The sequence below is a fragment of the Eriocheir sinensis genome, chromosome 12, assembly GCF_024679095.1.
Source record: "Eriocheir sinensis breed Jianghai 21 chromosome 12, ASM2467909v1, whole genome shotgun sequence".
Lineage (NCBI taxonomy): Eukaryota > Metazoa > Arthropoda > Malacostraca > Decapoda > Varunidae > Eriocheir > Eriocheir sinensis.
In genome coordinates this window covers 15,664,145-15,677,625 of record NC_066520.1, presented here as the reverse complement: position 1 = coordinate 15,677,625, position 13,481 = coordinate 15,664,145, and the positions used below count along the sequence as shown (strand labels likewise).

The window sequence follows — 13,481 nt, the reverse complement described above, 5'->3', positions numbered from 1 at the left end:
CTCTCTCTCTCTCTAACCTTCTTACGACCTTCACCTCCTCGCGATTTCCATACTTCCTTCTTCTTTCTCTTCTCTTCCCTTTTTTTTCTTCTTTTTTTCATCCTTTTCTTCTTTGCAACCCCTCGAACCTTATCTCTATCCCTTCCTTCCTGTGCGTCTGATATCGGAGGAGGAGGAGGAGGAGGAGGAGGAGGAGGAGGAGGAGGAGGAGGAGGAGGAGGAGGAGGAGGAGGAGGAGGAGGAGGAGGGAAAAAAATAGTGATAAAAGTAAGAGGAGAAATATGGAGGAAAATAATAAGAGAAAGCAGAAAAAGGAAAAGAAGAAGAAGAAGAAGAAGAAGAACAGGAGGATGAAACAGAAGAAATAATATGAAGGAGAAAAAGTAATGAGAGAAATAATAACATAAAAAAATGTGAAAGAATGCGGAAGAAGCAGAAACGGAAGAAGAAGAAGAAGAAGAAGATGAAGCGGAAGAGGAGCAACAGGCAGACGAAGCGGAAGAAAGAATGTGAAGAAAAAGCAAAGGGTAACTTCAAGAAATACAAGTTTTTAGTCACCGCCGGAGGAGAGAAAAAGCAGAGAAGAAGAAGAATCGCTTTGACTACACAAGGAAGAGGCGGCTGTGATAAAGACGACGGGGAGGAATAGACAAAACCAAAGCGAGACATCGAGAGGAATAAAACAGATGGGATGAACGGAGGAAGAGAAGGAGGAGGAAGGAAACGAATGAATAGCTCTGGAACCGTAAAAAGAAGATAACACTAGTAAGGAACGGAGAAGAAGAAAGATGAGGAAGCGAAGGAGAGAAAGAGGTGGAAGGAAAAGAAGAGAAGGGGAAGGAAACTCTCAAACTGTTAAAAAAGACGAGTAGGAAACGGAGAAGAAGGAAGATAAGAAGTGGTAGCGGGTGGAAAAAAGAAGAGGTAGTGAAAGATAAAGAAATGAAGGAGAGAAGGAAAGGAAAAGCTCTGAAAAAAACGATAAAAAGAGTAGGAAACAGAGAAAGAAAAAGAAGATAAGAAATGGAAAGGGAAGAAGGAGAAGAGGTGATGGAAGATGAAGAAGGGAATGAGGAAAAAATAAAACAACCTAAAAAAGACAATAAGGAAAGGAAAAGAAGGAAAGAAGAAGAAGAAAGAAGAGCATAAACGGGAATAGAGAAAGGATAAGAGATGGTTGAACATAAAGAAGAGAAGAAAAGGAAAGGAAAAAAAACTAAAAATACAAAAAATACAAAAAGAGAAGGGAATGAAGGACAAAGAAAAAAAGAAACGAGAAGAACGAATTAGAGGAAGAGAAGGACAAGAAGAAAGAAAACTTAGAGTAGGAAGTACTATGATAACATTATAGTCAAGTGAGGAAAAAAAGGAGGAAGAGGAAAAAGATGAAGGATTAGCGAGAGGACAAAAGGACAACTGAGGAGGGCCGGAGGGAAGAAGCAGGAAGCATGGGGGCGGGTTTTGAAGGCAGTGGGAGGGAGGGAGAGAGGAGAAGGAGGGAGAGAGAGAAAAAAAGGAGGGAGAAGAAAAAGAAGAGCGGGTCCTGTTCGTATCCCTGAAGGCGAGTGAGAGGTGACCCTTTGCCAGCGAGCCACTGCCAAGGAACCAACCCGCAACCCGTCACTTGTTTTACTACTACTAATACTACTAATACTAATACTAATACTACTGCTACAATTATACTACTACTTATGTTTACAGTATAGGAAGCAGCTCAAGGGCAAATATAAATGAGAAAAAAGGCTTCTAATCACTGCACCTATGAAAGAGAGTATAGATGAGTTGCCAAAGGAGAGGTCAGTTTCGGGTGGAGAGGTGGACTGCTACCATTACTACTACTACTACTACTTAATAAAAGACATCAGTATGAATGAGAATGTCTAAAAAAAGGTACAGGATGCTTTTGTCGTGACGTGAACTGGTTTTCCCGTAGTATAAGATAAAAGAAGTAAGATATATTGCTGTTACTACTACTACTACTATTACTACTGTTGCTACCGCTGTTGTTGTTGCCACTATTGCGCACTTAGCATATTCACAAGAAGATTTGTTACACGACTTTTTTTTTCTGCTGCTTGAAAAAACACTAACCATATGAGCAGACGCCTCTCTCTCTCTCTCTCTCTCTCTCTCTCTCTCTCTCTCTCTCTCTCTCTCTCTCTCTCTCTCTCGAGGTCAGAGGCATGGAACGGAAAATAGTGACCTCCTGGGGACACACACACACACACACACACACACACACACACACACACACACACAGGAAGACAAGGTAAGGTTTGGTTTGGTTTCCTTGTGTGTCTTCAGTCCCGTTAGAGCGAAGTGCGATTAAGAGGAAGAGGAAGGTGACGGAATGACGAGAGGAAAGGAAGAAAGAGGAAGGGAATCTTGAAGCGGCGACCGTGAAAGTGACACGAGTAAGCAAATAACTCTCTCTCTCTCTCTCTCTCTCTCTCTCTCTCTCTCTCTCTCTCTCTCTCTCTCTCTCTCTCTCTCTCTCTCTTGTTTTCTTAGCTGTCGTAATGTTGTCAGTGTTTGTTTTGTTATGTTGATGAGAAGGTTGTGTGTGTGTGTGTGTGTGTGTGTGTGTGTGTGTGTGTGTGTGTGTGTGTGTGTGTGTGTGTGTGTGTGTGTGTGTTGTTTATTCTTGCCGCCTTGAGTCACAGGGTTAAAATGAGGAAGCTTGGAGGAGTATGTTTGTCGCCTGTTCCCTTCTATCCCCCTCTTTCCCTCTACCTCCATTCCCTTCCTCTTCCCCTCTCCATCCAATCTTCTTCCCTGTCATTCACTTCCCCTCTCCCTTCCTTTTCGCGTCCTTCTCCTCTCCATCCTTCCCCCTTTCCTCTTCCTATCTCCCTATTTTTCTTGTCTCCTTCCTTTTCATTTTTCCCATTCTCTTCCTATTGCTTCTTTTCCCTTCTTTGTATTCCCTTCCATTCCTACCTTATTCCCTTCCATTCCCTTCCTCATATTCTCAGCACTTCTTCTCCCCTCTTCTTCCCTTCCATTTCCTTCTCCTTCTTTCCATCCATTCTTCTTCCCTTCTCTTACTGTTTTCTTCCGTCATTCAATGCTTTTCTTCTTCTATGTTATCTCGTTTCCCTCACCTGCCTTTCCTTCCTTTCTTCCCCCCTTTTTTTTCCTCTACGAACATTTTTATTTCATTTAATTTCCTTCCCGTTCCATTCTTTCCTCACCTTCCACTTCCTTCTTCCTTTTCTGCCCTCCCCTTCCTTCCTCATTCCTTCTCTCTATCTCCTCACCATCTCGTTTTGTCCTTTACTTGCATTCCCTCTCTTCCCCTGTCCGTTACCCTTCCTTAATATATTCTTTACTTCTATATATCTTCCCTCCTTACTCTTCACCCTCCTTTACTCTCCTTTCTCTCCCTTCCCTTACTGTACCCTCCCATCCTATAGCTACAGCCAGACCACCTCGATCACCACCATCACCATCACCACCACTACCACCATCGCTACTGTCATCACCAACTCCACCACTACGATCACCACCTCCACCACCACCATCATAGACACATTCTTGGCTTTGTATAACACACACACACACACACACTGTCTCTGTCTCTGGCGTTGAATACACATGTACTGAAAAGAATGTGTGTGTGTGTGTGTGTGTGTGTGTGTGGTGAGGTTGCCAGCACCATATGATTTCAAGGTCATGCCCCTCACAACATTGCCACGTGTCTCCAAGTGTCACCACCATCTCAGCTATCACCATTATCACCACCACCTCCTCCACCTCCTCCACTTCTACACAATCACGGCTACCACTTTACATCTTTACTCTCCATCAATAGGACCATCACCACCACCACCACCACCATTATTACTGTTTCACCACCACCGTCACTACCACTACCACCACCACCAATCACCACCACTTACTATTGTGTCAACCTACTATATTTACCACCACCACCACCACCACTACCACCACCAGTGCTACACATCATGATACCCGCCATTTGCATCATCATTATTTCTACCATTACCTAACACAACCATTATCACCACTATCACCACCAACACCAGTGACAACAACAACAACAACAACAGCAACAGCGAAAGGGACGATAACCAGAACAAATTATTTTTTTTATCAACATTCTTACGCCAAGTTGCTCAAAAGGCATCTACATATTCTCTCTCTCTCTCTCTCTCTCTCTCTCTCTCTCTCTCTCTCTCTCTCTCTCTCTCTCTCTCTCTCTCTCTCTCTCTCTCTCTCTCAGATTTATCCCTATGTTGCTCTTTTTTTTTTTGCCGTTCCTTTTCCCGTGTTTTCTTTCTTTGTTTTAGCCTTCACGTTGCAACACATGGGAGGGGTGAGGTCAATACACACACACACACACACACACACACACACACACACATTATTATTTTTTTTTGTTTACCTGGCAGAACCGCATATTAAGTAAACAACCACACTTAGTAATACATATACACGTCTACTCTTTCATTATTATTTTCCAGTACGTTTTAGAACACACAAAGATCACACGATTTCACTGTATATATATTCTTAGCTTCAACTTTAAAATCACTGCACAGTATCACACTTCAGTTTCTATTTTTCACATGTTTCACGCGTTAAAAAAATTCACTTCGTTTTACTTCACGATTTTTCACATTCTGACGCAAACCACGAGAGAGAGAGTCACGAGGAGCCTAATAACACCGAGGACGAGAGAATGAGGACGAGAACGAGGGTAATAGTCAGAGAGAGAGAGAGAGAGAGAGAGAGAGAGAGAGAGAGAGCTTACGGCGCACGGGTTAACGCGAGGGAGGTGCCCAGAACACTGACGGGAGGAGCTGCTGACCTTGGTGTGTTTTGTGGTGGCGGTGGCGGTGGTGGTGAGGGTGGTGGTGGAGAGGATGGGGGGTGGGGGGTAGAGAGATAGTGGCCTACCAACTTCTCCCCCTCCTTCTCCTCCTCCTCCTCCTTGTCCTCCTGGTCCCGCTCCTCCTCCTATTCTCCTCCTCCTCCTACTACTACTAGTACTACTACTACTATAAGGTCACCAGCGTCACTACTACTGCTACTACTACTTCTACTACTACTACTACTACTACTACTACTATTGCTGCTGCTACTACTGATCCTTCTCCTTCATATCCCTTTCCCAGCCTCCTCCTCCTCCTCCTCCTCCTCCTCCTCCTCCTCCTCCTCCTCCTCTTCCTCTTCTTCCTCTTCTTCCTCTTCCTCCTCCCTTATTCTCTACTAGCCTTGAATTTTTTTGTTTTCGCCTTTTAGGATTAAATTCTCTCTCTCTCTCTCTCTCTCTCTCTCTCTCTCTCTCTCTCTCTCTCTCTCTCTCTCTCTCTCTCTCTCTCTCTCTCTCTCTCCGTTAACTATTTTTCCTCCTTTTCCCTTTTCTAATTTTCCATCTGTGTGTGTGTGTGTGTGTGTGTGTGTGTGTGTGTGTGTGTGTGTGTGTGTGTGTGTGTGTGTACATGAAGCCAAACCAAACATGGACTCAATAAGGTTTACCACACGTAATAAAATACATATTAAAACCACTCCCCTCTTCCCCCTCCTCTTCCTCCTCCTCTTCCCTCTCCCTCCCGTCTTTATCCCTCCATTACTTCCTCCATATCTCCCTATCAGCTCTTATCTCTCCCCTCTCCCTATCTTACCCTTTACACATAGCTCCCCATTCCCCTCCTCTCCCCTCCCTTTCACCCTTCACTCCTTGCCAAATCCCCCCCTTTTCTCCCCCTCTTTCCTTCTCTCTCCCCCGCCTCTCAGCTTTATCTCCTTCCTCTCTTCACCCCTCTTTCCCTATCTTCGTTTCCCCTCTTCTCCCCCTTTATAACTTCTTTCTTTATCTCCCTCTCCTCCTCTCACATCTTTATCATAATCTTTCTTCTCCCTTTTCTTCTTTCCTCTTCTTTGTTCTCCTTTATTTCTCTTTTCTCCCCTGTTCTTTTCTTTCTCTCCCTTTGTTGTTCTTTATCATAACGTTCCTTCTCCCTTTTCATCTTCCTTTTTCTTCTTTCTTCTCCCCTTTGTTCCTCTCTGCTCTCCCTTCGTCCTTTTCTTCCTTCTCCCTTTGTTTTTCTTTGTTTCTTCTCCCTTTGTTCCTTTGTGTTCTCCCTTCGTTCTTTTCTTCCTTCTCCCTTTGTTTTTCTTAGTTTTTTCTCCCTTTGTTCCTCTGTTCTCCCTTCGTTCTTTTCTTTCCTCTCCCTTTGTTTTTCTGTTTCTTCTCCCTTTCCCATTTTCCTTTCCTGTCCCTTTCTCCTCTCCCTCAATCTCTACCTATCCTCTGTTTCTTTCTCCTCCCTTCGTTCTCCTCTACCACACCCTCTACCCTTCTTCTGACCTGATATTATGTCTCCTATGTACTCTCCCTACCTTAATATTTACCTTCTACATCCTCCCCATCACCCCTACCTTTGCCAAGCTCCCCCTCTCTCCCCATCATCTTCTCCCTCTTCTCCCTCCTCCCCATTTACCCCATGCAACGCCTACCCAAACCCATACCCTTAGTCACCCTTCCCCTTCCCCTTCCTTCCTCCCCACTGCTTCCCCTACCCATGCCAGTCTCTCCTTCTTCCTCCCCTCTCCCCAGCCACTCTCTCCCTCTTTTTTTTTTGCTTGTCCCTGTTGACCTTGATCACCTGCCAACCCAGAAAATGCGTATGATATTAAAACATGTGGTAGTATTTTTGCTTTTTTTTATATACGTATTTATATATAGAGAGAGGAGCCATTTTTGTTTTGTTTTTATTCATCCTATAAATATACTTACCAATCTACCCACCTGTGTGCCTACCTGTCTACCTACCTACCTACTTAATCTACCAAGCCTATCGACCTCACACTTTCTCCTCTTTAATCCCTCCCTACCTCCCTCCCTTCCCTCGCTCACTTCTCCCCTCTCCCTCTCCCCCCCCCTCCCTTGTTTCTTCCTGTTGGTCTATTTTATTTTTTTTCGCGCGTGTGGTGGCTATTAGACTCTCTCTCTCTCTCTCTCTCTCTCTCTCTCTCTCTCTCTCTCTCTCTCTCTCTCTCTCTCTCTCTCTCTCTTACACATTTATCTTCCTCACTATTTCTCCTATTTCCTCTCTTTCTTCTCCCCTTCCCACTTCTATCTCACCTCTTTTTCCTCATCATCTTCCCTCTCAGCCCCACTTTCATCCTCTCTTCTCATCTTGTAACTTCATCCTCTCATCCTCCTCTCCCTCTTCTAGCTCACCTGGATAACAAATGGCAGGTGAGCAGGACACGGAAGCACAGAATTAGCATCCTCCGGCCTTGACTTGCCTCTTAGAGTGTAGCAAAACCTTCGACTCGTTGGTTGATGTTCGCGTTGATGTAAAATAATAAGGAAACGTTGGAAGAATATGAAATTAGTGAACGAATAGAGAGATAGAGAGAGGAAGGTGTTGAGTGACTGTGATAGATAGATAGAGAGAGAGAGATGGAGAGTCAGATAGAGATGGAGAGAGTTAGATAGATAGATTGAAAGATAGGGAGGGAGATAGAGAGAAGAGATGAGAAGAGAGAAGAGATGAAAAGAGAGAAGAGAGAAAAGATGAAAAGAGAAAAAATGGAGGAGAAATGAGAAGTAAAGAGGAGAAAAAGAGGAGAAAAAGAAGAGAAAAAGAAGAGGAAAAGAGAAAAAGAAGAAATAGGAGAGAGAGAGAGAGAGAGAGAGAGAGAGAGAGAGAGAGAGAGAGAGAGAGAGAGATGCTTGGCACTTATCCTTTGCCTTCTCTCTTTGTCACGTTCATCAGTTTATCATTACTTACTATCATCATTATCGCTATTCTTCTTCTTTTCTTCTTCTTCTTATTATTATTATTACTATTATTATTATTATTATTATTATTATTATTATTATTATTATTATTATTATTATTATTATTATTATTATTATTATTATTATTATTATTATTATTATTATTATTATTATTATCATATCATCATTTTTGCTATTATCATCCTATTATTTTTAGTAGTAGTAGTAGTAGTAGTAGTAGAAGTAGAAGTAGTAGTAGTAGTAGTAGTGGTAGTAATTTCCCCATACTTCATTATCAGATCATATCTATTGGAATTTCCTCATTTCTTGGATGTCTAGTTATTTGTCATTATCTCTTACGTAATTGAAGCGGCCTTGGCTCACTGGAGGGCGAGGAGTGGGAAAGAATTATCGGGGCGTTGAGAACAGGGATAAGGAAGAGGAGGAGGAGAGGGATGAGTCATTACAGGAGGGATAGGAGGAGGTAGACAAAGGGAGAAAGAATGGGCGTGAGAGTGGAAGGAGAGGAAGAGGTTACGACAGGATGGAGAATAGATGAGGGAGGAGGAAGTGCGAGAGGAGGAAGAATAAGAGAAGAGGGAAAAGGAAGTAGATGCGAGAGATGATTGCGAAAGAAAAAAGGGAGAAAGGAGTGGAGGAGAGTTATGAAATAGTGAGAATAAGAGAAGATGTCAAAAAATGGGGTGAATAAGAGAAGAGAAGGAGAGAGGAGAATAAGAGGAGATGGGAGCAGGGAGAGGAGGAGAATGTGTAGAAGGGACAAGAGTGAGAGGGATGACAGAAGAGGGAAGAGAGAGGAGGAGGGAGGGGGAGTGTCGCATGAGACAGTGAGAGTCATTTTTGTAAACATTTCGACTTCCAAGCACACACACATTTGTCGTCTTACGCAGGAGTTAAAGGCATTTCCATTTATAAGTAGCTGTATGACCCTGGTACGATAAAGCTTCTGTACCATGACCGTGCAAGAAAACTGAGGACCCAACTTATCCATGTGGCCTTTGGAAATGATTTATGTGAGAAGAGGAAACTTGTGGTGGGAATGCCGACCCGAGTCTCTTGATGTCCCGTTAAATATTATTCTGCGATGAAGGTTGTGGAGCGGTAAAGTTGTTGTATAATGGAACCCGTTTTCTCGGCATACTTGAATTTCTTTTGTGTTAGAGTCGACATTTAGCATTCAGAAGGTCAGTTGGTGGTATATTTGGTGGGTTTTTTTCATGTAAACAAAGGTAGATAGCCCACAAAGGAAGATAAGTTTACATAGACGTTCGAAATTGACCCTCTTCCGGCCACTCTGTTTCCTATTCTCTTTCATAGGAGCAGTTCTAATGTATTGTTTTACTAGTTTTCATGTTTTTTCCCTTTAGCTCCTGCCTTTGCTGTAAAAAAAGACAATAATGATGTGATTTGTAAGCTTTTCTAACGCAATCGAAAGTAGAATAATTATCACACAAAGAAAGTTGAGGTTAAATAATCATGGCACAGATGTTTCCTTCAACGCAAAGGAAGTCGAGGAACGATAATACATTCCACGAAGCCACAAGTTTTTCTTAATGAACAAAAAACGACTACAGATTATACGTACATGCATATCGTTTACCGGAAAGACCTCCATCCTGCACTTGTCCCCAGATTTCTTGGAAGGAGTAACAGGGAGACAGCTTTTCCTGTTTTCCTACAATAAGTACGTTAGGGGTAGGACGTTCGTGTAGGTCAACCACGGAGAAAAGTTAAAGAGAAAGGGAAGGGACGGAAATGATGGTGAGTTAACGTGAGGCAATCGTTGTACTTAGTGAAGAAACCTGGAAAATTAAGGGAAATGGAGGAGGAGGCGAGTTAAAAGGTTAGTAAATGTGAGGTAATTTTTATACTCAGTGAAAAAGCGTGGAAAATTAAAGAGAAAGGAGGAGGGATGAGATTAAAGTTATGTTAAAGAGGTTAAGCACAGGCACTTAATGAAGAAGAGCAGAGAGGAGAAGAGAAGAGAAGAGAAGAGAAGAGCAGAAGTAAAAAAGAGAAGAAGAAAAGTAGAGGAGAAAAGAGAGAAAAAGAGAAGCAAAAAGAAGAAAAAGAGAAGAGCAGAGAAGAGAAGAGAATAAAATAAAATAAAAGAAAAGAAAAGAGAGAGAGAGAGAGAGAGAGAGAGAGATAATGTAGCGTAATGGAGTAGTCATCCCGAAAGTTCACCGGTAAAAGAAAACAGGACTTTCGACCAGAGAGCACGTGCGTGATTGGTTTAAAGGGGAAGCTGATGTAATCTGTGTGTGTGTGTGTGTGTGTGTGTGTGTGTGTGTGTGTGTAATTCACCACGGCCTGATCACGAGTTGGACTCGCTTTCGCCAGCAGGTACTATCACGACGTGAGCAAGTGCTCATTATCGTCGATCTCTGGGTACTGCCAGGACCTCACACACCACACATCCCATCCCCCTTGCTCAAGGAGGGACAGTAACCACTCCTAGTCAATCGAAAGAATCCAGCCTGAGCGGGGCTCGAACCACCGCCTGTTTGGCCGTTAAGCCTCTCAGCGCAGCGCTCTGTCGATTGAGCCACTGGAGCGGTGTGTGTGTGTTTGTGTGTGTGTGTGAAATGAAAATGTATGGCGTAAATTAATTTGTCGAGGAGGTCGGTTTCTGCGTGAAATATCTCTCTCTCTCTCTCTCTCTCTCTCTCTCTCTCTCTCTCTCTCTCTCTCTCTCTCTCTCTCTCTCTCTCTCTCTCTCTCGTCTCCATGACAACCACAAAGCACAGGTGAAGTGTGTCCTGAATTAGGAATAGGTATCCCTCCCCCCCTTCCTCTCTCTCTCTCTCTCTCTCTCTCTCTCTCTCTCTCTCTCTCTCTCTCTCTCTCTCTCTCTCTCTCTCTCTCTCTCTCTCTCCACACACACACACACACACACACACACACACGCACACACGCATACAATCTCTGCGGGTCATCCTTGCCAATAATAGTTTCGCTCTGCTTCTTTTATTCAGTGTTTCCTGGATTTGTGGTGGAGGAAGGATCGTTCGTCAACAATTGGTAGCATTCAAATACGTAGAGAAATTTAAGAATGAAAATAATGCCTCTGTTACTGCTGCCATTACTACTACTACTACTACTACTGCTACTACTGCTACTACTACTACTACTACTACAGCTTTTAAACAACAATAACAATAACAATAATAACAGCAACGATAACAACAGAAACAATAATAACAACAATTTGTATGAGAGAGAGAGAGAGAGAGAGAGAGAGAGAGAGAGAGAGAGAGAGAGAGAGAGAATACGTTTCAGTTTCATATAATTTTTTTTTTGTTATCCTTCATTTCCCGGAGACAACATTTTTTTTCCTACTGTTTCGTAATCTTTAACAAGCTGTGTCTTATTCTTCTTTGTTTGTGTTCGTTAAAGAAGAAAAATTAGATAAGAGAACCAAGAAACGGATGAAATTTGTCCTTTCTGAGTTGATAAAAAATGGTAAAGTTCACGAGTTATAGAAAGTTTAATAATGATAATAATGATAATAATAGTAATGGTAGTAATAATATGAAAAAAAGAATAATGATATGAAGAAGAGAAAGGAAAGACAAGGAAGAAAAAATGAAAGATAGAGGAAGAAAAAGGAAAGAAATGAAGAAAGAGGAAAGGTAGAGGAGGAGGAAGAGGAAGAAGAGGAGGTAATAGTAAGTAATAATAAGAAAAAATAATTATAAAACGATGAAGAAAAAGAAGAGACAAGGAAAGGAGAAAAATGAAACACAGAGAAGAGAAAAGAATGAAAGGAAGAAAGAGGAAAGGTAGAGGAGGAGGAAGAGGACGAGGAGGAGGTAATAGTCAGTAATAATAAGAAAAAGAATTATAATACGAAGAAGAAAAAGAAAAGACAGGGAAAGGAGGAAAAATGAAACACAGAGAAAAGAATGAGAGGAAGAAATAGGAAAGGTAGAGGAGGAGGAGGAAGAGAAGGTGGAGCAGGAGGAGGAGAGAAGCGAAGGTGTCAAAGCCGTTAAATCCGGAGAGGGCATCGACATTGATACCCAGGATCTGAGGAAGAGGCGCTCGGCATAATCAGACTTTAGAGGCGGGGCGAGGAGGGACGGTCGAGAGTACTAAGGTTGCAACACTACACACACACACACACACACACACACACACACACACACACACACACACGAGATATCATTGTAAGGTGTATACTGTATATGAATGAACCCTTCCTTTATTTTTTCGTATTTCTTCCTCCGTTTTTCCTCTTTTTCTTCTTTTTTTCATCTTTTATTTTTTCTTTCTCTGTCTTTCCCCTTTTTATTTTTTTTCATGTCTTTTTTTTGCTCGTTTTCTTCTTTTTTTTTTTTACTGTCCTACCTTTTCCTTATTTTTCATTTTTTGTTTTTTTCCTCAGTCTTTTCTTTTTCTTCTACTTTTTTCACCTTTCATTTTCTTCTTCCTCTGTCTCCTTTTTCCTCTTTTTTCATCTTTTCTTTTCCTTTCTCTGTCTTTCCTTTTTCTTCTACTTTTTTATCTTTCATTTTCTTCCTCAGTCTTTCATTTTTCTTCTATTGTTTTCATCTTTCATTTTCTTCCTCAGTCTTTCATTTTTCTTCTACTTTTTCATCTTTCATTTTCTTCCTCAGTCTTTCCTTTTTCTTCTATTTTTTCATCTTTCATTTTCTTCCTCTATCTCTCCTTTTCCTCTTTTTTTCATCTTTCATTTTCCTCCCTCTGTCTTTCATATTTCTTCTTCTTTTTTCATCTTCATATTAATCTTTTTCTCAGACGCTTCCGCCTTCCACTAACATCATATATTTCCAAAGGCCGGGAAGGAGATTAACCAGGTTCTCATGTGTGTCTTTTTCACGTTCATGGCACAAAAGCTTGGTCAGAGTGCCACTAGAGTCATTAAACTACCCTTGGAATTGCCCACCACAACTCCTACGAAAGCCTTGTCAAATATGTGTCCTTTGGCGTCGAAATGTTTTAGAATATAGCCCTTAAAGTTTACTCTCTTGATTTTAACTTGATTTTAACTAATTTTCCTGTGGTTCTTTCTTTAATTTGTGGCTTTACCGTGTAGCAGCGATGGGCCAAATTTGTGCCATGATATAAACCCCCCAAAATAGATGATACATAACCTGATCACAAATGCTTTGAAATATATTATGAAGTGGTTTGTGTGAGGGGTGATTTTTTCTCATTTTTCTCGCTTGGAGGGACCATTAAGAAACATGATCCTCGCTGCTGCCGGGTTAAACATGTACAAAGGATGGAGATCATTTTAGCTTTCATTTTAACTTGGTATTATTTTTTTTGCTTCCTTGTACTCTCTTAACAATAGCTTTATTATTTTCCCTCGTTTCCTTTACACATAATATGCCACAAATTACATATACCTATCATTCTTGTTATTATGCCCACGAACGCATTATTTAATATTTTTTAGATCATTTTGTTGGTTATAACTTATAAATGCCACTTTAGTTGTTATTATGAATTCTTTAATATCCTACCAGTCTCGTAACTCAAGCAAAGAATTGATCTACGTACATCTGATTTTTATGAGTTTCCTTTGCAATGATATGTATACGTGGGTTTTATAGGTTCGTTCACACACACACATATCCCAGATCATGCTCTCTCTCTCTCTCTCTCTCTCTCTCTCTCTCTCTCTCTCTCTCTCTCTCTCTCTCTCTCTCTCTCTCTCTCTCTCTCTCTC

General features: G+C 41.7%; 1 protein-coding gene across 8 annotated transcripts in view; it reads right to left on the bottom strand.

The window, feature by feature from the left end:
* The window catches only part of LOC126997489 (probable 3',5'-cyclic phosphodiesterase pde-5), a 164,627-nt gene that overhangs the window by 109,293 nt on the left and 41,853 nt on the right, over positions 1–13,481 (bottom strand). Inside the window, exon 1 of one of the 8 annotated variants that reach the window (XM_050858597.1) lies at positions 4,778–4,818. The exons of 5 other annotated variants lie outside the window; for them this stretch is intronic. The gene's annotated coding sequence lies outside the window, so the exon portion shown is untranslated. Of the gene's footprint in view, positions 1–4,408; positions 4,646–4,777; positions 4,819–13,481 lie in introns of those variants that run through there. 2 more of the 8 variants (XM_050858598.1, XM_050858596.1) reach the window with 2 other exon arrangements.